This window comes from Macrotis lagotis, chromosome 1, assembly GCF_037893015.1.
Source record: "Macrotis lagotis isolate mMagLag1 chromosome 1, bilby.v1.9.chrom.fasta, whole genome shotgun sequence".
Classification (NCBI taxonomy): domain Eukaryota; kingdom Metazoa; phylum Chordata; class Mammalia; order Peramelemorphia; family Peramelidae; genus Macrotis; species Macrotis lagotis.
In genome coordinates, this window is record NC_133658.1 from 408,877,921 (window position 1) to 408,905,347 (window position 27,427).

At 37.2% G+C, this 27,427-nt stretch overlaps 1 protein-coding gene across 5 annotated transcripts in view; it reads right to left on the reverse strand.

The window, feature by feature from the left end:
* The window catches only part of ARHGAP26 (Rho GTPase activating protein 26), a 504,960-nt gene that overhangs the window by 50,528 nt on the left and 427,005 nt on the right, over positions 1 to 27,427 (reverse strand). The window lies entirely within an intron of this gene.

The window sequence follows — 27,427 nt, forward strand, 5'->3', positions numbered from 1 at the left end:
TGAGGATCAAATTAGTTGATAATTGTAAAGTGCTTACCCTAGTGCCTAGCAAATAGCAAGAGTTATATAAATGTTGGCTATTATTATTAGAGGTAGCAATATAGTTCTGACCCTGGGAAGTAGATAATTAAGTTTTGTCATTTCTAATAGATGTCATGCAGTCCTCTCTCTGCATGAGCAACTATTTGAGTGAGCTCTGGAATATTGAACTATCTGGGGCATAGTCTGACATGGTGCCTAATGAACACATAAGAGTAGGTCTATCAGCAAAGCAAATAGCAAAGGAAACACATTCAGAAAGCCCAATTTCCATAGCCCCACTGTTCATAGGCACTCCAAGGAGTTATCCTGGGCTTCTCTGGGAGATTCCTTGGCAAGTACTACACTGCCATAGATAGATTGGCAACATATTCATTGCTTCCCTTAAGTCCAGAGCATAAAAACACCACCAACAATGCACATTACTGAATCTCCTGCCCCAACCTACCCCAAAGGATATCCTTCTGTTTTCCCAGTCTCAATGTTTTACCTTTTCTGTAGATGTGTGTTAACAAAAACTCAAAGTATGTTTTCTATACTTTCCTTTTTCTGTCAAAGGGACTATTAGTCTACCAGATTTATAATCTCTGGCATTATCCTTGACTTCCACTCTCCCTTACTGTGTATATCATCCAATTTGTTAACAAATTTTGCCATTTCTACCTCCACATCATTTCCAATTCCTTCCAATTCATAGCCACTATTTTAGTTTTGGCCTTTTTTGTCTCTCATCTAGATAATTGCAATGGGCACCTGATGGCTCTCCCTCCTTCAGTGGTGAGTGACCACTCTGGTCCATCCTCTACCAAGCTGCCAAAGCAATCTTCATTCATCCACTCAATCAACTCCAATGACTCCCTATGCTCTCTAGGATAAAATGAAAACTTCTCTGTTTAACTTTTTAAGTCCTTCACAATTTATATTTCTACATCATTGTCTATTACTCTTTTTTTACACATTAAGTATAAAACAAATCTTCTTAGGGCTCCTGATATATGATACTCATTATTATAGGCAGAATGTCTCTCAATAAGTTTTTTGGTTTTTTTAGATTTTTTACAAGGCAATGGGGTTAAGTGGCTTGCCCAAGGCCACATGGCTAGGTAATTATTAAGTCTTAGACCGGATTTGAACCCAGGTACTCCTGACTCCAGGGCCGGTGCTTTATCCACTGTGCCACCTAGCCACCCCTCAATAAGTTATTTAACCTCTGCCTCAGTTTCCTCACATGCAAAAATGGGGATAAAGACACAGCATCTATCTCAAAGGATTGTTATAAGGATCAAATGAGCCATCCTATGTATAAAGTACTTGAATTATGATTTAAGTGCTAGTTGTTCATCATCATCATCATCATCATCATCATCATCATCATCATCATCATCATCATCATCACTGACAATCAATTAACAAACAAGTACTTTTCTATTATTCCTCATACCTTTTATTATCCCAGGCCCAGAAAGTAGTTGTGCTACCTTTGTTTGAAAAGTTCTAGAGAAAAGAGTACCACAACATCCTAAGGCAGCCCCAGTAACTTTGAGATAAGCTGTCATTGTTATGACATGGACCCATACAATCTAAATTTGTCTCTTGTGCTAGAGCTTCCTAGTTCTGTTATCTAATAGTTTCCAAAATACAGCCCTTAAAATGCTTGATGGTGTTTATCATGCCCCTCCAGGCCCTCGATGTTGAAAATATTAATCAGATAAAAATATTAAATAATTCATTATTCTAGGTATATAGTGGAAAGAAGGCCAGATTTGGATTCAGAGACTCTGAATTCAAAACCCCTTCTTCATTTAACCACTACCCTGACCTTGGGCAAGCTGCTTAAATGAAAGCCATCAATCTAAATGAGCTTTAATGTCTATCCTTGCTCTAAATCTATGATCCTGCTATTCTATGCCTATAGAAATAAAGCAACAAATACTTATTAAGTTCCTACTGTACATCAAACACTGTTCTGGGTACTAAAGGATAAAGCTACAGAAAATGAAATATTCTTTAATTTTAAACAAGTTAAACAATTTAAACAATGTTAAACAAGTACATTTATAAGCACAAAGAGAATAAATGTTGAGAGAACATATATAAGGTATTTAAATGAAAGGGCATGAATAGTTGGAGGAATCAAGAAAGGCTTCATGCACAAAGTGGTGCTTGAAGGAAAAGAGGAAAACTGTGATGCTAAAGTGAAGAGGAAATTCATTCCAGAGATGGGTGATAGCTAGAAAAAAGAATTTAATAATAACAACAACAATAATAGTTAGCATTTATATAGATTTAAAGTTTGTAAAGAAGATTACACTTTTCTTATTTTATCCTCATGTCAATCCAGGAAGGTATGCTCTAACAGGGTCTATATTACTCTAACAGTACTATATTACAGATGAGGAAACTGAGGCAAACAGGTTGTCAATTTTCCAGGATCACCAGATAGTATGTGAGGCTGGATATGAACTCAGGCTTTCCTGATTCCAAGTCCAGTACTCTATCCACTGGACCACCTAGATGTCCATAAAATACTTTTTTATAGCATTTTTCAGATTTGTAAAATACTTGACATACTGTCAGCTCCTTTTATCAATACAGAGTAGCAGTGCCAAGAAATAACACAGGCTTTGGCTTTCAAAAGAAATGAAATCAAAAGAATTGAAATTTTCTGAGAAATATACCAGTTCTGGACCATGATAGGTAAAGTCATGCTTGGGTTGGTGAGCCACGTAGAAGTCCGAGAGGGAAGTTTTAAATGAATGAAATGAGGTCAGCATTTCATGAGTACAAGCACACAAACAGCTCCCACACTACGCAGAGTAACTCATGTTTCAGACTCATTAGTCACAGACATGAGGTCCTTTCTCTCCACTACATTTGTCATTTCCACATCATTCACAATCCATGCCCTCTCTTTCTGTCTGCCATCCTTGTATTTCACTTAACAAGGGGATCTACGTGCACTCAAAAACTAAAATTAACATTTGAGAGGCAGCATCATTTGTGGGGCAATGGATAGAAAATTGGCCTCAGAGTTAAAAAGATATGGGTAAATGTTCCTAAGAGAAATGATTATTTCTCTCTTGTACTTAAAAAAAATTAATTATTGAATCATGTCCAAGATTTTTCCCCTTTTCTACTTTCTCATCCAGAAATCAACCATTATAGGAAATCTTGAAGAAAACCAGACTGAGAGAATTTCCTGTGCATTCCTGTATTTGGTCAGACAGGGGTAGAAGTGGATTCCTTCATGTATATGTATATGTGTGTGTGTTTGTGTGTACAGATATATGTAAACAAGTATATACATATACATAAACATATATGTGCATACATATGTGTATGCATATATGTATGTATACACATCCGTGTATTGAAATAAAGTCTATTTGGCAAAGCTTTAGATGATCCAAATCATGAACCCCCCCAAATTCCCATTATAATAAGCCTACATATCATTATAATTTTCATTTTCTCATTGTCAATCAATTCGAGCTGATTAGCACCCTCAGGAACACGTGCTTTTCCAAGATGGGCCTACCACAATGAGAGTCTTTTGGAATTTGAGTGTCACTGACCCTTGTCACTTATTCACTCAGTATTCTTGGTAAGTAATAAACTGTATCACTAGAACTAGTATGGATTTTCATTTTCTCGTTGGAAATCCCTATACCGTTGAAGTGACAGACTCTAACCCACTGGGCTCCCAATTTAGCAGTTTTCTAGACTCAAATACCCAAAAATCTTGCCCATCACCAATATTCTATAAGGGAAAATTTTAAAGCCACCTGTTCTCTTTGGCTCTGTTATTTCTGAAGAGGTTGTAATTCTCCTTTCTACAAAGGATCTAAATGGCCATATTAAAACTCTCATTCAGCACAGAGTGCTTTGAGAAGACATTCTGACTTTGAACCTCTGGATTTGGTTCTTCCCCTTTTCCCTGTCTCTCTTTCTCTTCTGAAAAAATACCATAAAACATAGGCTGTCTAGCACCCTTGGGCTCTTGAACCCTTAAGAAAATTTAACCATTTTTGGATGAAAACAAAACAAAGCTCATCATTTCTCCCTCTACTCTGAGCACTCTCAAAGCTGCTCATTGAGCTCTTTCCCAGAATATCATGTGTCCTTAATGGAAATGGACCTATTTTGTAGGAAAGGCAGAGCTCCATAAATAAGCCCCAGCTAAGTAGCAGCAGAATTCCCAGTACTGAGGGGTAGGTAGGAGCAAAACATACTTTTCCTGCAAGAAATTGTTTCCTGGTAGAGATAAAACATCATTTTGCTTGGGTAGACATACACCTACCTTTCAAATGAAATCTCTGCGCTTGTTCTCTGGTAGAGGCAAGCAGTTACATAAACCTCCCCCAACAGAGCGGGACAACGTGGGCTTTTCTTCTTTTGTGAGAATGGTCTAGTTTTCAAACTCTAAAAATGTCAGGGCTTCTTTGATTCCGGTCAGATTTCTGGATCAAACATTTCATTTTAGGGATCATTCCAACTTTCCCTACCTGGAGAATATTCTGTTAATTGCCTCTTTTAATATATTTATGTTTCTAGACTGATGCTGAATACACCCTAGACTAAGGTCCTTCAGCAACAGGAAAGGGTGCCCCTGGGTTTTCTGTCTGGCAGGTCCTAACTCAAAAGTATGTGTGCCTACTTCCCCTTCAAAATGCAGTAAAGACACGGACTGCTTGGAACCCCTGGGACATCAATGGCTCTGGAGAACTGACAGTCATCTTTAAGCAATAATAGCTAGTGACTTGCCTAATACTATACAGTTAGTAACTATCTGAGGCAGAATTTGAACTCTGGTCTTCCTGACTCAAGTTTAGCAGTCTGTCTATCTACTACATCATCTTGTCTAGCTATACGTGAACAACTTCACCATAGCCGCGAATTCTTTTGGTCACTGCAACTAGAAGGGGCTGTTGAAGGAAAGGTCAATGATAAAGACATATACACAGATGAAATCATCTTGGGAAGCATTTAAGAAGTCTTACTTCTGCCTGAATTCTCTGTTTCCTTCTACAACAAGATCCAAGCTCCATATTTAAAAAAATATACTAATATGGTCCTTTTGTGCAGACAAAAAAAATATCTTCCCGTTTTTTTCCCCTAGAGGAGTCACTCTCCTTCCTAATCTTTTGGTTATAGTTAATTCCTCACATCCTCTCATGGAAGGACTTTTTTTTGGTTTCATTTTTGTCTTTGTATTCCCCACAGTAGCAACTTACTAGCTGATGAATCATGACAATATAGCCTTGAGAACAATTAGAGGCAATATGACTCCAATTTCTTGAAAGGGAATATGTCATGAGTAATACTGAACATGGAATAATAACAAAAAATAAAAATCATTTTTCAAGAAGGGGTCCAAGCCTCACATTTCCATTTGTGATGGCCACATCACACTTCTGTGTCACACTAAGCTAGTGATTCACTAAGATTCCTAAATCTTTTTCAGAGCAGTAACTGTCTTTCCATGCCTCTCCCCACCTAATATTTATCAATTTGATTTTTTGTACCCAAGCCTTTACACTTTACACATATGTCCAATAGTAAGTTTAATTCCAAACTCCTTTTCTTCATGGACTGAATGGCTTTCCTATCACTCCTAGATTTGAGCCTATGGCAAAGTTTATGCACAAACACCACTTATTTGTTATCCAAGGGTGTTAAAATGGTACCAGGTCAAGACCAGGTCCTGGGAGTATTCTACAAGAAATTTCATTATTGTGTCACCACTGACCCTTCAGCATCTATTTATTTTTTTTTCTTTTCTTTCTTTCTTTTTTTTTAGGTTTTTGCAAGGCAAATGGGGTTAAGTGGCTTGCCCAAGGCCACACAGCTAGGTAATTATTAAGTGTCTGAGAACAGACTTGAACCCAGGTACTCCTGACTCCAAGGCCGGTGCTTTATTCACTATGCCACCTAGCTTCCCCTCAGCATCTATTTATTAAGGGCATACTATACACCCTATGCTCTATCAGGTGCTGGGGAAATAAAAGTAAAAAGACAATCACCCTCAAGGAGATTATATTCTATACTGGAGGAAGGGGGAGTCTTTTAAGTATTCTACCACCCACCAAGTACCTTTAAAGCACTTCTAGAAATATCATCTTATTTAATCCTTATAACAAATGGATGAGAGGTTGCTAATATTCCCATTTTATACAGATGAAGAAACAGGGGCAAACAAAGGGTTATGTGACTTGCCTAGGATCACCCAATTAGTATTAAGCATCTGAGGTAGAATTTGAACTCAGGTCTTCCTGACTTTAGGTCTAGTGCTGTCTATTAAGCTACCAGCTGCCTCTAATTAGAGAAGACATGTGTACATTTATTTAGGCATATACAAAATAAATCCAAGGCAATTTTGAGGGAAAAGATCATGAAGGAAGTGATCTAGATAAAATATTTTAGGGAAATTTGAAAAGGGAAAAGAGATTTTTTAAGATGGGGGGAAAAAGAGAAAGGCTCACAGGGGAATTAGCACATGCTCTCTGTTAACAGATAAGGAACAAGAGTTGAATTTGCTAGACTAATAAAGCCTCAGTTTCCTTATATGCAAAATGAGGACTCTATGTTCCCTGCTTATTTCATGGTTCTATTATATGATCCAAAAGAGATGAAATGTCCTTTGTAAAGTGCAATGTACATTATGCAATTAAATTATTATAACATCATGTTACAATATTATTATGTTATCACAATGTTATATAATAATAATTCTTGTTGTAGAAATTGTTTTTGGTCTGGATCCAGTATTGGCTATTTCTGGCAGATAAATCATTTCTACCATTGCCAAACTTCTCTGAAACATAATCTAACAGAATTTCTTGGAGGCACTGAGCTTAAGTGAATTGCCAGAGGTGACATAGCCATCATATGTCAGAGAGGACCCCGGTCCTCCAGACTCCAAGATCAGTACTTAACCACTTTTTGATTTTGCATCTCCCACTACTACCATTATTACCATGGCAACAATGACTACTGGTCAACCCTCAGTATCTTCAGCTGATTGACTGGCTCTAGAAAATTACTGTCTTAATTTAAAAAAAAAAATCATTTTTGTACTTATATGTGAAAAGTAGATTCCTGAAGGACCAATTCTAGAGATATGTATATAAATCATAGCAGAATACCAGAGAAAGAGAGTGGCTATTCTCAGCAATGGAACATAAGCTCCTTGAAAGCAGATATTCTGTCATTTTGCTTATATCCTTAGCATTGAGCATAGGACCCTACCTCTGATGGGTGCTTAATAAATGCTCATTAATTAATTGAAAAAAAAATAGAGTGCTTAGGTTATCAGAGCAGAAGCAAGCAGATAAAAGTCAGAAATCCTGCCTTTGCCATGCCAGAGAAAAAATCCTGCCATCCATCCCTTAAGAATTAGGAACTTCTATGACCCTGCTAATTTCCTGGCTTAACACAGCCTTGCCACTTGGGCCAAGCACATCAACTCTTCCCAACCTGCAAGCTGTCCCACTGAAAAACTATAGAGGCAAATGAACCGGTGTCCAAGCTCCTTGACAATGGCTAACAAGATCTTCCGAAATATCAAATTACTTTTAAAGCACCACATTTTATGTTGAAGTAGCTCAGGCTAATTTAGAGACTTTAATTAAACACTGGGATCTTCTTTCAGGCCAGACAGATTGTCTTTGATTGCATGCAGGCTTCTATTTTTCCTTTTTTGCCCTATCAAGAAAAAGCTGTTGGTTTCTCCCTGGGAAACTGGATCTGGCTAAAAACAGGGACATTGTGAACAGGGAAAAAGGAGAGAAAAGGAAGGCACGTAAAAAAGCAGGGTCATAATTAACCATCACCCAACATCCATAATTAAGGAGGGGTATGGTTGGATTAGAAATCTTCCTCCTGTTGATGGTTACCTAAGAACCCCAAAGCACTACCATTTCATATTTACATCAACCCAATTTCTATGAGGAGATAAGCACTGAATGGATCATGTCATCTGGACATGACTGTCATCAGATGTATCAGCAGTGTCATGAATTGTATGAATTCATTACAAGATAAGGTAGGATGAAGACTCTCAACAACATTTGCTAAGATGGTTAGAAAGCAGAACTACTTGGTCAGCACTCAATGACTTTCATGTACTCAAAGCATCTCAAAGGTGGAGGGGACTACATTATCCAGCTAGTCCGGTCTGAACCTGGGTAAGAATCCACACTAACACATACCTGGTGAGCCATCATCTAGCCTTTACTTGCTGACCAACAACTGCAGGAGAATCTACTACTTCCCCATTTTTTTGAATAATTTTAACTCTTAAGAATTTTTTCTTAAATGAAGCCTAAAATCTGCCTCACTAATTTCTGTTCAGTTTTTCTATTTCCTTCTCTCTATGGTCAAATACAACCCCTCTATGAAGATCAGAGATTTAGGATTAGAATGGACTTCAGAGGTAACCATTTAAGGGATCTTTACCAATGTCTTCTGTTGTCAGTACCTCTCCCCCTTAATCACTGGGTATTTATTTTGTACAGTATGTATTCTCACTTTTGCATATTTGTGAAGATAATGCATTCCCTGAATAAAAACTCTCCAAGGACAGGGATTGTCTCACTTTTGTGTTCATATCCTCATTTCCTAGCGTGGTAGCTAGCCCTAGTAGCCCTTAATAAACACCTGTTAATTTATTTTAGAGATGAAAAATCAATCTCAAGAATTCAATGATTTGTCCATGGTCACACCTTGGGCTGGAACTCCAATATTCTTTCCTTATTTTTATTTTTAACTATTTGCAAGGTACTGCCCAAGGTCACACAGCTAGTGAGTATCAAGTTTCTGAATCTGTATTTGAACTCAGGACCTCCTGACTCCAGTGTGAATGAATCCATCCTAGCTGCCTCCAATTTCTTTTTAAATACCATGCTGGCTGCTGCTTCCTTCCTTGTATACATTACAACCCTTCAGTTACTCAGAGAGAGTTATCAATCACCTCCTCTACAAGCCTCCGCTTTTGACTCAGCTACATTAAGATTTAAATCAAATGTAAACTCTAGTCAAATTCTGTTTCCCAGCTACTGGATTCTACCTCTGTGTACTGGCATTGGCTATTATCCATAGTTAGCACTGAATTTCTCCACAATATCATTCACTGCTCTTCCTAAAAGGTGTAGTCCAAATGCCATCTCCTCTATGAAACTCATGACTCCCTAGACTCCTCTACGCTCTCTTGCCTCAAATTTTGTACAGTGCTATGTCTAGACCTTTCCTTTGCAATCATCAAATATTCCCTTTAATAAGTTATTTTGACACGCTTTTAAACGCCCCCCCCCCTTAAACTGACTTAGTTTAGCAAGGACTTAGTAAGTTCTGACTTGATGCAAAGAATGGTGTAAATTTGGAAGCTCTTTGAGAGCTGTGATTCTCTTTGTAATTTTAGTGACTGTTTTGTTGCCTTGCTAATAATAAAAGTCTAGAGAATTTGTTGAATTTGAGGATAAATGATTTTAAGAAAGGGTTTCTTCAAAAAGGGGCTAATGCATCTCTGAGGTACCACCTCACATCCAATATGGCCAGAATATATCCCAGAATCTGAGACACTAATACATTGGGTTTTTTTTTAAAATTTATTTAAGGCAAAGGGGGTTAAGTGACTTGCCCAAGGTCAAACAGCTAGGCAATTATTACGTGTCTGAGGTTGGATTTGAACTCAGGTCCTCCTAACTCCAGGGCCAGTGCTCTATCCACTGTGCCACCAAGTTGCCCCACTAAAACACTGCTGGTGGAGCTGTGAACTCATCCAACCTTTCTGGAGAGCAATTTGGAATTAAGCTCAAAAGGCAACAAAAATGTGCATACCTTTTGGTCTGCAATACTACTACTGGGTCTAAATTCTGAAGAGATTATGAAAAAGGGTAAAAACATCACTTGTACAAAAATATTCATAGCAGCCCTGTTTGTGGTGGCAAAGAATTGGAAATGTGAGTGTCCATCCACTGGAGAATGGTTTAATAAACTATGATAAATGTATGTGATGGAACACTACTGTTCTTTTAGAAACCAGGAGGGATGGGAATTCAGGGAAGTCTGGAAGGATGAACTGATGCTGAGTGAGATAAGTAGAACCAGAAAAATACTACACATGCTAACAGCAACATGGGGGTGATGATCAACTTTAATGCACTTGCTCATTCCATCAGTGCAACAATCAGGCAAAATTTTAGGATATCTGTGATGGAGAATCTTTGAACAAAGATCAAAGATTTTAAAAAAATGTTATCTCATTATATAATTTTGCTATCTCATACTTTTATATATATGTATATACACTTATACTTTTTCTTCCTTAAGGATATGATTTCTCTCTCATCACATTCAACTTAGGTCAATGTATACCATGGAAACAATGTAAAGTCTAACAGCTGCCTTCTGTGGGGGGGTGGGGGGAGGAAAGTGAGATCAGGGGAAAAACTGTAAAATTCAAAATAAATAAATAAATAAATTTTTAAAAGGGGGGGGCTAATGCACACAAAAAAAGTGGTTGGGGCAGGGATGGATGCTTGCCTCTCCTCCAGCTGCTTCTTCTGAACCATATTTCTGGTTCCATGTCTTTCAACCAGGGACTATGAAAATTGAAAAATAGTTCTTGAATAACTTGTCTACCACAGTAACACAAAGCATTCACACAAAAGCCTATCTGTCCCCACATTATCTCTCTAAGTAGAGTCACTAGTAAAATTTTGGCAGAAATAATGACCTTTGGGGTGGCTAGGTGGCACAGTGGATAGAACACCAGCCCTGGAGTCAGGAGTATCCGAGTTCAAATCTGGCCTCAGACACTTAATAATTACCTAGCTGTGTGGCCTTGGGCAAGCCACTTAACCCCATTTGCCTTGCAAAAAAAAAAAAAAAGGAGGGGGGGGGACAAGAAATAATGACCCTTGTAAAAATCAAAGGAGAAATGCTCCCAACCATACCTATTAAAATTAAGAGATGATGGTAAAGAGCAATAAATTGAGTTAGGATGGAGACTCTGATGTTCATAATGATGATTTTAAGCTTGTGGAATAGAAGTGTTTTCATTCCTAGTTGGCAGGAATGGGCAGCTGGTACTTCAAAGCTGGCAAATTCTCAATGAACAATCAATGTCATCTCTGTTTTTAATGGGTTTTTCTGATTCAAGGGTTGTTTGTTGAAATAGATGATATTCAGAACTGCAGTGGTAAACATATATACACAGTCTTTTCTCTGAACCCCTTTCTGGGATGCCACACCTCCAAATTCTAAACACCTCAGCCCTTGCTTCAGAATCAGAGACACCATGGTACCCTTCCTATTTATCCTCTACTTCTCATCTTCCCTTTGCAATACCCCCTCAAAAACAAATCCCAAACCAATCTCAACCCAATCTAAATAGAACTGCAAGTATCCCCCTTTCCCCATCCCAAATACAATCTCTCCTACTCCAAGCTAACAAATTCCACACAAAGAGGTTTGTTCTAATGTTAGCGAAAGGAGACACTGGCTGCAGCCCTTTTGCTAATCTCAGAATAATATCCTTCCTTTAGCATTCAAAGGACAAGTCTTTCTGATTGTGAGCTCAGAAGCTGGCTCTGAGGCAATGAATTCTCCCGTCCTGTAGCTGCTGCCTAAGTTGTCGGACTAAACAGGACAGCAGTCACTGGCTTCAGTGGAAGCCAAGTGGGGAATTTCCACTCAGGGACATTTCTATCTGTATTGGAGCTATGCCACAACCTGCAGTTTGTGTGGAAAGGTGAAGGAAACAAGAAGGATGGGTGTCAATCATGGTTAATTAATTCAATGAAATGTGTGGGGTGTAGCGGGTGCCAACCCCCTAGAATTAGCAACAGGATGAAGTATGCTTTCCAGAGGTGAAGAAAGAGTTGGAGCAGCGTCAGCTCAGTTCTATGTCTTTGAACATCTGAAGCACAGGGTCTGGGGAACTGACATCTTACTCAGAGCCTACAATGAATGGCCTCTTGCCTTTCCTTCCCTGCACACTTTACTCAGTTCACAAATTTTACACAAAGCCACAGTGTATATGATATAAAGGTTACAATAAAATTTTACACCTGTCACAGAGACATAGTAACTGATACAAGCACTTTTATACTGTATTGAAAGTGGAAAAAAGAAGCTAAGATCAAATCGCCAAGGTTAATTTTTTGGACAGAAAAGAAAAGCTAGCATGAAGCAAACCAGTCAACTCCAGAGAGCTACCTATAAAGACAGCTCTTAGCCTGTGTTAGAAACTACCGATTGGAGTTTACTAGAACCAAAGACCAGATTCTGGAAAAAAAAATTGCATTTTTTTCCTGGCAAGAGAATTTCTGGACACAATAAGATTGTCATAAGCTAGTTTTGATTGAGTGAGTCCAAGTACTGGTCTCCCTGAATACAAGATGAGATGTACCAGCAACCCTTACAGAAGGTCTGGCTGGGACAGCGCACCCAGGTCTGATCCTGTAATTCTCAGAGTTGATAAACCCAAATGTCACGTGAATTTCTTGCTAGGAAAAATTATCAAGCCAGATGTAAAATCAAGCCAGATGTAAAATCAAGCCAGATGTACCACAAGGTTCCTGGTTGGTTTATAAAGTGGGCTCTTAGGGTGTCAGCAAATCCAAAGTCATTATCTGTCACTGAAATGACTGGCTTGCACAGCCTAGGGTTTTTAGAGATATTCAAGCAGCAGCTCTTAGCACTATCTGCCAGCTCTAGTCTAATGAATCCTTCCTCCCCCAAGAGGATCATCTCTAGAGTGAGGACCAAAAATCCAATCCTTTCAAAAATCTCACTGTCAAAAAATGCTTCCTACTGAAATTCATGGTTGCTTTGACTTTAATCCTGGAATATCAAGATTAAAAGCCACAACACAAGAGTCTCTGCAATACAATGAAGCTATCTGTTTGTTTTTTTTACCCAACTGGAAGCATCTCAAAGATATTTTATGAGAAATAAAAAGACCCTGGGATACTTAGAGCAAATAACCTGGGTCAAGAGAAGCCTTTTCATTCAAGTTATTATTTTTTTTAAATACAAAAATACCAAGGAGATTTCAATATTCTAGGTACTTTTGGGAGTAACCATCAACCACTAGAAAACTAAAGCTATAACTAGCTACCAGTAAGTCCCACCCAGGCTTGGGGAGAATGAATCACTGGGTGATGAACTTGAACCATAACTCAATTAGTCTCTTTTAAGCTACCATAGGTAGCAGTCAGGATATTAAGTCACACCAAACAGACCACAGGAACTAAAAACAACACACCCTAGGTGGTCTCATGATTGGCTAAAGAGGTTTACATGGATAATATGCATTATGTCTAGGCAAGTCACTTCTCAGTGCCCCAGGGAATTCTAAGACTCCCAGAGCTAAGAGAATACTTACCAATATGAAATGGTAGAGGGAGTTTTCTCCTTTGGGAGTTCCCTATAATATTCACAGATCTGGACCAAGGAAAAAAAAATAAACCTGAAACTCTTGTTTTCAGTTTATACATGCATCTCCTAGGCAGATTTCCAAATCCAACTCGTACTAGCTATGTGACACAGGGCAAGTCACTTAACCATTATCTGCCTTGATTTTCTCTTTTATAAAATGGGAACAAGAATAGTACTTATCTACTTCCCAAGGTTATTGCATAAAGATTAAAATATCTGTAAGGTGGTTTGCTACTGTTTCTACTATTACCACCACCATCACCATCACCATCACCATCACCGCCAGAGTAAAAGACTATTTTATGCCCTTCTTATTCTGAGTTGTACAATGAAACCAGGTTAGAATCAATAAGTATTTGAGCATCACTCAGTGATCATTCTAGTTTCAGACAATGAGTATCTTCATTGTGGTTACACGCTAAAAAGGCTAGTTAAGTCCAACAGAAGGCTAGGATGTATTCAAATTTAAACAGGATGACTTTCTACAGGAGTTTATACCTTACTGGAAAATTTTAATATGTACACAGATAAGTTCATACGAGATATTTTGCTTTAATGTTGCTCGACCAAAGTTCTACCAGTTTTCTTAATTTAGAAAAGCTAAGTGATTTATCCAAGGTTACTCAATTAATGGTCGAGGTCTCCTTAATTTAATGTTCTTTCATTTTCATTGAATTGAACTAGATGGATAAATAAGAAATAGGAATTCTTTTCTAAAAGCATTAATGAGGTATAGGAACCTTGTTGCCATCTATCATGGCTGGCTATCTGACATATTTGCTTTCTACTTAATACAACTGTTAATCTGGGGACTACTCTTCACTTCTGATCATGTGGGAATAAAAGATGGTACAAAAGAAAATCTAGGCAAAACCACCAGAAAAATATAAATATTTTAATTTAAAAAATAGTTAAAATTGCCAACTATCATCTGTACTTTCAGCAGGTTTTGCTGGGGTGGGGGGAGGGAGAGTCTTGTCTTGATGATGATGGCTTCTTGACTAATCAAAGTGCTGGCTCCTGAAGAATGAGGTGGCTGTGGCAATTTCTTAAAATTGGACAACAATGAAATATGTCACATTAACAGTCTTCTTTTCACTTGAACTTGAGGCCACTGTAGGATTACTAATTGGCCTGATTTCAATATTATTGTACCTCAAGGGATAAAGAGGTCAGAGGAGAGGTTGAGAAACTGGTTAGCTTAGTTGGTAGAGTAGTCAGATCACATGCAACATTTACTGATTAAATTCATAGTCTTATACAGATGAGGTTCAAAGCACCCCAAAACAAGTACAATAGTGACATCCCTGATCACAGATCACTGTTAACAGATATAATCATGAAAAAGTTTGAAATATTGTAGGAATTATGACAGACGTGAAGAACATGCTGTTGGAAATATGGTGCTCAGAGGCCTGCTCAAAGCAGACCTGCCACAAACTTTCAATTTATAAAGAATGAAATATTTGCAAAGGTGCAATAAATTGAAGTATGCCCATGTTGAGCAAAGTAGATGAGAGTTCCTAACATAAGGAAGCAAATTCTACATCAAAGATGTCTCTGAAACTTAGCAGGATGATATGACTTGAATATGGCTCTGGAGAGATATACATTATTCATATATAAAAGGATAAATAAAAATGGTGGAGTTGGGTTGAACTTACTATGGAATGAGAAAATATGTGCATACAGATTTCATGGAAGGAAATCTAAGAACAGAAGAGAGGTACAAGGAGGAAAACATGAGGAAATACCAACAAAAGAAAATGGATGAGCTATTGTATTAGAATATACTAAAGATCCCTTAAAGCCAGGGATGGGGAACCATTTTTCTGCCAAGGGCCATCTGGATATTTATAACATTATTTATGGACTATATTTGATCAAATATTTTATTCACCTCTAAAAAACACCTAAATTTATTGGCGTGCAGTCATCTTAGCAAGGCCAGACCAATATGGCCCACAGGCTGGAGGTTCCCCAACTCTGTCTTAGATAGAAAGATCAAATAAATGATAAATAGTCACAAAACTATAACTGAAAGCATGATACACTGAAAGAGGACTTCAATTATTTGGATTTTTACTGGAGCTCTCTGCGCGTTAAAATGCATTAGAGTTAATAGATTTTTGGTCTGCCATAGTGATAATCTTTGAAAGATAGAAGTAGTAACGAGGGGAATTACTCTGGGCTGAAGACTCCAGCAAGAAAGAACTAGAAGTTAGAATGGATATTGTGGGAAGTGTAGAGACAAGACCCTTTAATAATTTGTGTTAGGAAAGGAAAACTGATCTTGGTTAGACATAAATCCTAGAATTCTGGAGAATAAATTTCAAATGATTTAATGGAAGATTAGATCAGATCTCATGGCCAAAAATTCCATATGAGCAATATGCACAAGATTGGTGTGGAGTTCTTAAATATGAAATTCTTAAGACAAAAAAAATAATTTCAATATGGAAGGGGGATATGTAAATAGAAGAATGTAGATGCAAAATAAGTCACTCTTTAAAAGATAGGTACATAAGACAAATACTTTAGAAGCTCATTAACTACAAAGGGTAGGCAATGGAGAATGGCTATTTAAGTCTGACACATTACTATAAAACTAGTGTCAAAAGTTCAGAAGCTTATAATTCACAGAAAGTGTTGCAGAAAGCACAACAGATTATTATAATTATTATTACTGAAGAAAAGAGAATCAAAGAAAAGATAGAACTACCTGGACAATAGAATCAGCAGAACATACCAACCAAGTTTTATATTGTTTGCTTTCCTGGTCAGGAAAATAATTTTTGAATTGGAAAGGACAAAGTAAGAAATAACTGGAGGGAGGTGAAATCCAAGACAAGTGGGAAGGCTGTTAAAAGAGCACATAACTGCGCTGTTGAGTTCATGTCACTAGGTGAAGACAAATAGCATTCCAAGATACTGAAAGAATTGGCAGATCTGACTGCTATGTTGTTGGCAGTGGTCTCTGGAAAACCGTGGAGAATGAAAGGGGTACCACAGGACTGGAGAAGGACAATTATTCCAATTTAAGAAAAAATGAAAATGAAAATTGAAAATCATAAGTGAATTTATTCATATTCCTGGAAAAATTATAAATAATATCATTTAAGGAATATTAGTATCTGGAAAAGGAAGAAGCAATCAAAGAGCTGATATGGCTTTAACATGAATAGGTCATGTAAGATTTTCTTTTATGGTAGTTACAAAGGAATACACGCTACACTATAAGTATAACTTTCTCAGAGTTTGGCAGTTTCAGATAAAGGTTCCCATGTTATTCTTATAGACAAGATGGAGAGATGTTAAGATGACAAACCTCAAAGAATATTCATTAATGACTGGATGTTATACATGATATCAAAAAAATTGATTTCAAATATATGATGTTCAAGGTGTAGTAGTTCATCTGGAAAGAGATCTGTGGATTTTAGGTGACTAAAATAAAGTGCAATGAGGCAGCTATCTTTCTCCTTTTCCTTTTCCCCCAAATCCACAAAGCAAAAATTACAAACCAAAGCAATTTCAGGCTTCACTGAAAGAGGCATACTGTCCAAAACTAATAAAATGACAGCAGCTAAGCCCAATTCTGCAGTATTGGGGTTCAGCTCAGGGCATTACTTTTTTAGGAGGGACGCTTTTAAGTTGAAAAATGTCTGGGAGAGAGTGATCAGGATAAAATGACTTTTTCTCCAAGTCCTTGTGATCATGTCATATGAGGAATTGGGGCAAGGAACTGGGTGAAAGTTTCAAAGATGCAATTGTACATTAAATAAAAGAAAATAGTTATTACTATTTAAAAGTGAAACAGCTAATTAACATTTAGTATAGAGGAGATCTTCCCCTCATTAGAAATCTTCACAAATTAGTGAGATGAGCACCAGTCAGGTATATTGCAAACCAGGGAATTCTTGGTCAGGTTTGCACTGGATTGGATACCCTTGGAAGTCCACTCTAAATTTTTTTATCCTATCTTTAACTTCCCTTCCCTCTCCAAAGTCCTGAAATGATTTTCATTTTCATCTTTAGATTTCAAGGTAACTGCCTATAGGTGTGACCTGAACACTATATTATGGAAGAAGATGATTTAGTCTTTTCAATACAGAACATTACAATGTAGATTCCTTATTAAAATTCAGGCTGTCTGATGGTTCTCTAAGTCAGCCTATATTAAACCAACATCTCAAGGAATTCCCTTTCTCAAGCTTTAAAATAAGTTGTCTTATCAAGTGATTTTTCTGACATAAAAGTTTAAAGGCTTTCTTTAAGCTACCCTAAGGCTGAGTTAAATTAACTTCTCACTTTAGTTTGGTTCCTTTCAGTCAGCTTTGGAAGACTTGAACCATAAAGCTTTTAATTGAGCATGTGCAAGGTGAAATAGATATGCTGATAAGCCTCACCAGGAGAGAAGAGGAGAAATCTTGACGAAATATATGACAGAAGTTGGAATTCAATATTTTGCCTAGAGAGGCCCACCTGTCAAAAATAGAGGTTAATTTCCCAAGTGATGCTTTCAAAGTAGAGTACCACTCTACATTAATTCCCACTGCCTAAGAAGAAAGCTTCTGTTCATAAATAACATGCTTAACAGGGAAATTACTCTTCCAAATTATGTAGAACAGCAGATGTTTTGCTCAGATTTCTTCACCTTTCTTAAGGGAAAAATGCAAGGCCTTCTACCTATGGTTTAGGGAAGAAGGTACACAAGTTATAAAAAGACCCAGCTTCCGTTTTAAGTTAAGTTTTTACTTAAAAGAAGGAACTTTAAAAATGAGGAAAACTCAAAGAGCTATTTCTTCAAAGCCCCAAAATGGGAACCACAAGAGGAAAATGAAATCTGCCTTACATACCCACAGCCTCAACCTCCTCTCATCCAGGTGTTTGATTCTGTGCAAAGAAGATTCTATTCTTTTTGGAAGCTCCTGGATCTTGGTTACCTTTCCAAATAATGGATGTTTCCTTTTGACCAGAAGACCTAAAATATCCCTTCTGATGGTGAACTATGCAATTTCCTTAAACCCTTTTCAGAAAACACTAGGAGTAATCTTAAAAAAAAATCTCTTTTTAACAAATCAAAAGGGGTATTTTCTATGAACACTAAAATGACTATAGAGGACTAAATAGAAATCCTGTAAAGATAGAGATCCTCAAAGACACGACCCTGTTAAGCACATCTCTGTCAATCATCGCTTCTGAGCATCAAAGTGATCTCTCTGTAAGCTCCATTAAGCAGGCTGCTCCTATTTCCCATGAGCTGGTTTTTAAAGAGATTTGTCAACTCCTTTGATCATTAAAAATTTATAAAATGTTGCCAGATGCAAACATAACCTTGGATGACTAAATCTTAACTTGTTAAGAAAAAAATACCATCACCACTTAGCTATTTGATGAAACAACAAAGGAGAGTTAACATATCCAACAGTCAGATAACACTAACTGGAGACACAAACACTTTTGGCAGTTTTCATCTAAATAAAAAGTCTTCTGATGCTTTTGGAAAAGGAGACCAATGGGGACAAGGCAGGCCATCCCAAGATGTAAAGGATTTTCATGAAAGTTGGTGATGGACTGAATGTTTGTCATCCAAGGATTAATCTTGGATAGTTTAAAGTCAAGTTAGTCAGTCACTCAAAAAGTATTAAGTGCTTGTTGGTACTAAGGATGCCTGAAAAAAAGCAAAAATATCATCTCTGCTTTAAAGGAGCTCAAATTCCATTGGAGGAAACAAGTAAATAACTAGGTAGATAAATAATAAGCAAGGTAAGTAGAAGGTAAGAGGAAAGGGCACTAATGGGAAAGGGAGGCAGGAAGGGCCTTCTGTTGGGGGCAGATTTGAGTAGAAAGAAGTGAAGGAGGCCAGCATGTGAAGGTGAGGAGGGAGGTTGTTCTAGGCTGGGTAATGGGCCAGCCAATGCACTTTGGCTATGCCCCTCTTAAGTCCAGTCAAGACTCACTGCTCTGATGTCAATGGTGCTCTTCTCAAACAACAAGGACATAGTAGAGAGACCTGAGCACTGGTCACAGAAACTTTGAAAGACTGCCTATTTCTACATTAGCACAATGCCTCTAATATAGTAGGTGCTTAATAAATGTTTGATTGACTGATTTATTGAGAAAGGATTTAAGATATCTACAGATAGGATGGTGTGCTAATAGTCCAGAAAGGAATGGGACTGAGTATAGATCAATGAAGAGCTAAATAAACAAACAAACAAATAAGTAAATACAATGAGTCAAATAAAAATTGTTTCTTGAAAGGAAGGAAAGAAGGAAGAAAGGAAGCAAAGAAAGAAGGAAGGAAGAAACAGATGAAGGGAAGGGAGAGCACAAGCAAATATACATTTAAGTAGAATTAGGAGAGATTGAAAGAATTTCATAAGCATCATGTGGTTTCTGGATTGGAGATTTTTATGTATTAGTTGGAAACAAAAATGAAAAAGGAGTAACCATAAAAATATTACATTGATATTTTTACATAATGCTAGGCAGAACTGTATGTCTCTCTGTGTGTTTGTATGTTGATATGTGTATAATGACCACTGTGTCTGAAAACAGGAAACTAGCATATTTTCCATAAGAACTGTCAAACATATTTAATAAAGGGAAATTAAAACAGCAAAATCACACCCACAATAACATGATCAGAATTCCTTAAATATAAGAGGAAAAAAATTCAACTTGAAGTGATTTTTAGTTTATATATAGAACAGGAGATTCAACCTAAGTATATGAACTCAGTGCTCTCACTCAGTTTTATAGCTGGATAGCATTACGATTGGCCCTTAAGTCTGTTTGTCTATGGCATAGACATAACAAGTATCAGAGGAATAACTCATACCTATGAAGTACTCACCTGTAGGTAGGTATCAGATTTAAAAGCACATTATTTAAAAGTTTATTCCTTGCTGGCCCACATGTAAATCCAGATGCAGCCTGGTAGGAGTCGACTATCTGGCTAATGTCTCATTTGTCTATAATACCAAGAAATCTCACATCACCTGATTATGAAACGGCAGATATGGAATATCTTTTGGATATTTACTATTCCATGCCTGAACATTAAAATCAAAAACAAAGCTACCATCACTCATCTTAGGAAATATGGTAATTTCTGACCATCTAGAGGGAATATGTAAACTACTTTTAGACTGAGCTCCTGTGACCCAAATTGTTTCTGTTGGTGTAGAATCCTGTGACCCAAATTGTTTCTGTTGGCGTAGAATCAAACACCCAGAGCTACTGAAAGAAACCTTACAGACCATCAAGTTGAATCCCCTCATTTTATAGATGAGGAAATTGAGGCCCAGGGAAATCATCTAGTCCTAAGACCACACAGGTTTCAAGTATCAGATATGGGAACCCAGGACTTTAGAGTGAAGCTCTTTCTGTGGGACCAGGCTGACTTCTCTGCTGTGATTCTACTGCCAACCAATTATATTTTTAAAAATTTACCAGCCAAATAGAAATGAAAGAAGAAACAATTTTTTTGTGTGTTCTGAAAATCAGAGCTAATGATATTAGCAGAAGATAACAAGGGGATGTAGGGATGCATATGATAGGTGTGTAGCTGAATTCTGAGAGAAAAAAAGCAACAAACTCTAAAGTCATTATTCAGCAAGCATGCTGTAAATCAGTGTAGGGCCTTGGGGGACAACTTCACCTGGCTTAGAAGAGAAAACCAGAAGGGAAACAGGGAGAGGAAAATAAATAGGAAGCTTAGTTCCCAAATCACAAACCTAATAGAAAATCAGAAATGCAATCTGTGGGCTTTATGGTTGTAGCTGCACTATGACTAAGTGGGATCCTTCCAAGTCTCCTGTCTTTATCTCTTTAATTTGGAGAAGAAGATGAATTGATTACTCTGGGGGAAATTTTGTATTGTTTTGTCTTTCTTTTTCTTAAGGAGAAATGAGTAATGCTCCCCCCAAAATAATAAAAGAAAAAAGTGAGAAAAAAAAAAAACAACGTTGTGACAGAAAACTGCTTACCTGAGACAAAAATGTCATAAAACTTTTCAGGAGAAATTACTACTTATGTCAATATATTTAAGAAGTTTGATACTCTAGATGGAAAAAGAGAAATGAACTGAACTCAACAACAACAACAACAACAACAACAACAACAACAAGAAGCCTATATTCAGGAAGACAAAGGAAATTTCAAGCATCAAGGACAGAATTATATTCAGATCTCACATGCATAACATACCAGCATATCAGAGGCATGTATGGGCCCAGAGTTTGCTGCTTGGTTTGTTCCCATGTAAATTCTGGAAAACTACCAAGAAACACATAATTTTCTTCTGAGGAGCTTGCTTCAAAACTCCAGAGTAAGAAAAATGAATTTTTCTTTAGTGTTCATGGATGTCACTAGAGGGAAGGAAAGGGGATCTTAATCAAGTTCTAAGATGTACTCTTTTCAACAGTTGTCAACTTGATGAATGGGGGCCAAAACCCAACACACTCATGTTTGCTATAAATTGTTTAAAAGTCTTTAATGGGACTGATAACAAGAGTCTATCCCCACAAATTTGTTTCTTCAATGAATCAACTGAATACTAAGGAGGTGAATAGATTATCCCCTCATTCCCTAATTATTCCTCTATTAAAATTCTACTTTGATGCCTCATCAAAGCATGGAGATGACTCTGGAGTCTCAAAGACAGAAGCTGAAGAAATTGGAGCCTGGATGGTACAATGGAAAGTATGCCAAATCTGGGTTCCAATTCTGGTTCTGCTTCTTGTTCCCTGTGTGACTATGTGGCAAGTCAATGAGGAGGCTAGTCTAAAGGACTTCTAAAATCCTTTTAAAATTTATGATCAGAAGGATATTAAGTAATAATCCTCCAATGCCCCCCCCCCCAACAGGGAAGATGTGATCAAAGGATGAGATTCTTAACTTTTTATGTATATTGTGGACTTTACCTTCTTCTTTGGCATTTTGGTAAAACTTATGGATCCTTTCTCAGGAAAAAAAAGTTTCTAAGATTACAAAGGAAACCAATTATATTAAAATATATCAATCAACATATTAAGAAAAGACAAATTCAGGGACCCAAGTTAAGAACCTGTGGCCAAAGGTAAAAAAAAATTATGATTTATATTAGTAAAATTAAGCAAATCAGAGACCCCAGGAATACTGACATAAGATAAGCCAATGTTAAGTTGTAACTAAAACTCATCACCGTCATTTTCCTTAGTAAAAAAAAAAAAAAAGTGTTTTTATTATTATTTGTTTTTTAATTTTCCACTGATCAGAGAAAGAAGTCAATCTCATTGTAAGATGCTGAGATAAAAAGTTCAGGTCACTTGTATTTAAGTCCATTAATTCTTATATACATGCTAGCCTTTTAAAAAAATAATTCTGATTATTTAGGAAGAAAAGTATTAAAGAAAAAACAATTTCACTTAAAATGTTTGGTTTCTAGTAACATGTAAAGAGCTAGGAATAAGAAATAAAGGAAGACAGCCTAGAATCCAAAAAAACTCTAATAGCAATGCAAGTAACTCCTGGGTGCTTCACTGAAAAATGCACAATGCTTCCTGACAATGGGACAGTCAAGTCTCTTTTAATACCAGGGGAGCTCACTTACAAGAGGAAGGAGAATGAAGATCACTGATCCAAACAAAAATAAACACTGGGCTTACTTTCACAGGTTAGCCAAAGTATAGTAATCAAACACTAAAAATAGAACTATATCAAAGGAATAAAAAACAAAGCTGATATTTTTCTGTAAGTGTATGAGATCTCTATTTATACACTGCCCATCATAAGCTCAACATAAGTCTGATCCATCTTTATTGTCCCTCGGATCTAGGCAGCAGTTCCATTTTAGCTGCTGCTTCAGTGGCAATGAGATAGAGCTAGAGTCCAAAGTAAACAATTCTTGTTGAAAGCTGAAGGAGTCAGAAGGTATTGGATAATCTTGGGTGTAATACAACTAAGAGAAATGAATGCCACACAGTGCTACTTTATCTACATTCTACAGTAAAAAAAAAAGCTAAGCATTAAAAATGAAATGAAATATTTTAGGGCTCTATGTGATACTTACCAATGAAAACAAATTCTCTTCCCAAAAGAAAATTTGAACAATGAAACAATATTTTTCTCAAATGGTGAGATGTGTTCAACCTTGAAGCAATACTGTGTAATAGAAAAATTGAAAACTCTCAGGAAAAAGTCAATTCAAACCAGATAAAAACAATGGAAGATATGTTATAGGGCTCAATGATCTGAGAACCTGGGGAAGGGCCAGTTTGAGTTAAAATTGTTAAAGTACGCCTGGAGTTTATTTGGGAATGCTCATTCTTATTCTTATAAGTGACCTATGGAAACTGCTTGACATTAAAATGTAAGACTGATTTTCTCCTTTTTGGAAGGCAAGGTATTTCTAACTGTTGCCTGAGGAGAGAGACACAATTAAAAAATGAGTTAGTCCCAGGCAAAGATCACAAAAGATAAAAGGTTATGTTTGTTCCTTAGTTTCTACATCCAACTAATAAAGTACAGAGCATAACAAGGATTCACTTATCCAAGAGAAAGGCCAAAGAAGGGGTGGCAGCTGAAAAAGGGAAATATAGAAATTCTAGCTTTTGTTTTGAGCTCAGATATTTTTTTCATCGTAGGGATGGTGGTGGCTAATATTCTCAAAGAAGCCAAGTATACATATATAATTACATATACATAAACACAGACAGCAAGGTGGCACAGTGAGCAGTGTTGGAAAAGTCATCTTCCTGGAATCAGGAAGACTTATCTTCTTGAGGACAAGTCCAGTCACAGATATTTTTTGCTGTGTGACCTGAGCAAGTCACTTAATACTGTTTGCCTCAGTTTTCTCATCTATAAAATGAGCTAGAGAAGGAAATGGCAAACTACTACAAGTATCTTTGCCAAAAAAAAAAAAAATCCCAAATGGGGTCATGAAGAGTCACAACACCCCACTTCCTGCTCATTGGAAAAGGAAGAAACAAATCCAAGAAAGGGACATGATCTACATAAAATCATAAGGGAAGTAAGTCTAGGCTATAAAGAAACCTGGCACCTCGCTGCTAGTATATTGTTTTTTCCAAATTCAAATACTATATCCATGTCACAGGATTAATCCATTAGTTCTGTACAAGTGGGATGTGGCCATTGAGCCATATCTGAGGTAAGCATAAAAAGAAGGGAGAAAAGAATGTAGTTCTCATGTAGGGGTCCATAGACAGCACCCTAGGAATTTGTGAATAGGTTTTAGGGTCAGATATGACTGAAAAAAATGACAACAATAACATGCATAAACATAACCTGAGGACAGCAATAATGGAAGACAAAGGATACCAGGCTAACAGTCAGAAGTCCTACCTCTTATCTTGTTCACAGCATATAAACTCTATGGATGTGTTGGGATCTACACTGAAGGAGGTAGTATGTTTGTGTATGTGTGTGTGTATCTACACATACCTACACACACACACACACACACACACACACACACACACACACACACACACAGATGAGATTTAAAAGCCATCAAGTATTGAAATAACTCTGAAATTCTGATTACAGGATCATAGACTTAGATTTGGAAGGGATTTTAGAGATTTCCAACATTGTTGTTTTTGCTGATTAAGATGAAGCAGAGAGAATAGGGTTAGAGTTAGAGGTCTCCAAGGACATGGCAGGGAGTAAGCAAGATAGCCAGAATTTGAATGCAGTTCTTTAAGTGCAATTCCAGTATCTTACTTTTCATTCTATTCTATCAACTAGGATACAATCCTTCCTCAATGTTTTAGGTTCATAATTATAAACATTAGTGATGATATTATGCTGTCCTATGGTGGTATCCTTTGGGGCCAATGTACAAAGGACTGTTTGCCCCTCTACTATGAATTTAATGCTTTTTGAGTTTTCTAAACTACTTCCTTTTCAAAGCTCTTTTGCTTGCTCTCTTGCTGTTAGGCTATTATATCAATGTGGAATATAGCCTTGTTGATCCACATACTCTGGCTCCCTGGCTCCCCACTCCTAAGTAATCATTTCTAATCTGCTGTGGTCTGAGAAACTAGATAATTGATTACATGAGAATTATGTATCAAAGGTCACTGATTTGTATTTTAAAGGCTCTGGAAAAGAAGATGATTTAGATTTGTTCTGATTATCCTTAGAGGGCAGAACCTGCAAGCAGGACCTGCTAATAGATTTGAGCTTGATGAAAAAGATATTTGGAGTTGCACTAATGCAGGTTTCTTAATACCAGAGGTCTTCCAGCAGAGAAGTCTGATAAGAACCTGTTGTGGATGTTGTAAAATCGACCCCTCTTCAGCTATGACCTCTCCTACTTCAGAACCTATCAAATACACCCTCAGATCTTGGGCTCTGGCCCTACCACATCTTTTTCTTCAATGATGGTTATCTCACATTGCCAACTACATTTAGACCTGGCTTCGGCTATGCCTCACTTCAATCCCAGGAACTTAGCAACCCCTTTGCCTCTAGAATGTCTCCACTCCTTCTGGAACCATTACTAAATTAAGTGTCATTGCTCCTGGAAAGGGAGTGTCTATCTACTCCACTATGACTCCACTTACCATCCCTGTGATAATTTGTTCAAACCAAAATTGACCCCCTTGGTCTTCTCTCTCCTACATGTGGGACACTCTCCCCATTAACATGTAGCCTCCTTTAGGCAGAAATGGTATTTCCTTTTGCATTTGTATTCCTGGCTCACTTTGCATAGAACTTGGTACATATTAATAAATAATTTTTTATTCTTTCATTATTTTGAAGACACTAGGTCTCTGTACCATCTCACCAACTTCTCTCATCTTTTAAGATTCTCCAGAGGAGCAAATTTCCTTTCCTTTCATCCCTGAAGCTGATACTACAGTCTCTAGGAGCTGAAATAATATATGAATTGGTCACATTGCTGACATTAAAATTTCTTGTATTGGGGTAAGCACAGGCTATAGAAAACATCTTTCTTCACATTCTAAACCTAAGATTTCTATTCTCCCTCTTTAACTTCAAAGCCTAACAAAATTTAATTTAACCAATCACCAATGATTTCCTGTTGCTATGTCTTATCAGTAATAGAACACTGGAAGGAAGGATGAGAAGGTTACTTAATAGACAGTCTTTTTTTCCTCATTAACACTGACAGGTGTTTGCCTTTAAATTGTTTGGGCTTATTGGATAGAAAGCTGAAGATGGTAATATGAGTGCAGGTGGTTTCTGTGTTGGGTCTGAGGTTGCCAGGACAACTGCTAATTATTATTGAATAACCCTAGCAAAGTCACATATGACCATGAAATGCAAGAATTAAGGTTCTCTCAATCTATATTCTGCAGTAAATGGAGCATTTTAGAGGGGAGGGGGCTCAAGGGATTAAGAGTGAGAGATGAATATTAGGCGAGAAAACTAAATATAGCTCAAGTCAGCTGAACTTTGCATTCCTGAGGGCAATTTATGTGTAGTTTGGTGAGAAGCACATTGTAACCTTTGGAAAGCTGTCATAAAAATATGAAACTAGTTTCCCATGTTAGAGCTTAACAACTTCAACCAGAAATGTGGTCTCAAAAAAAAAAAAAGATTTCAAGTGTTTGGCATCTAATTTGGTACATTCTATCTTTGATACTGGAGAGAGGGAGTTTAATTCCAAAATGGACATTCTCTGATACTCCAAGAGTTAGCACATTTATAAAAACAAGCTTAAAGTGTGTGGGCATTAGCAGAATTGAGAAGATTAGACAAAGGAGAGAAGCTCATGGGGTTACTACAACAATACTTGAAATACTCCAATTTCAGTTAAAAGACCCCAAAAAGAACATTCTTTTTTATCCCTTATTTTTCCCCCCTGAACAAAACCACTTCTCCCTTGGGTTCCGGCCTATTAAAAGCATAAGTTTTATCATGTGAAGAAGCCTTCAGTGGGTAGATAAGGGGCTGGGTTCCA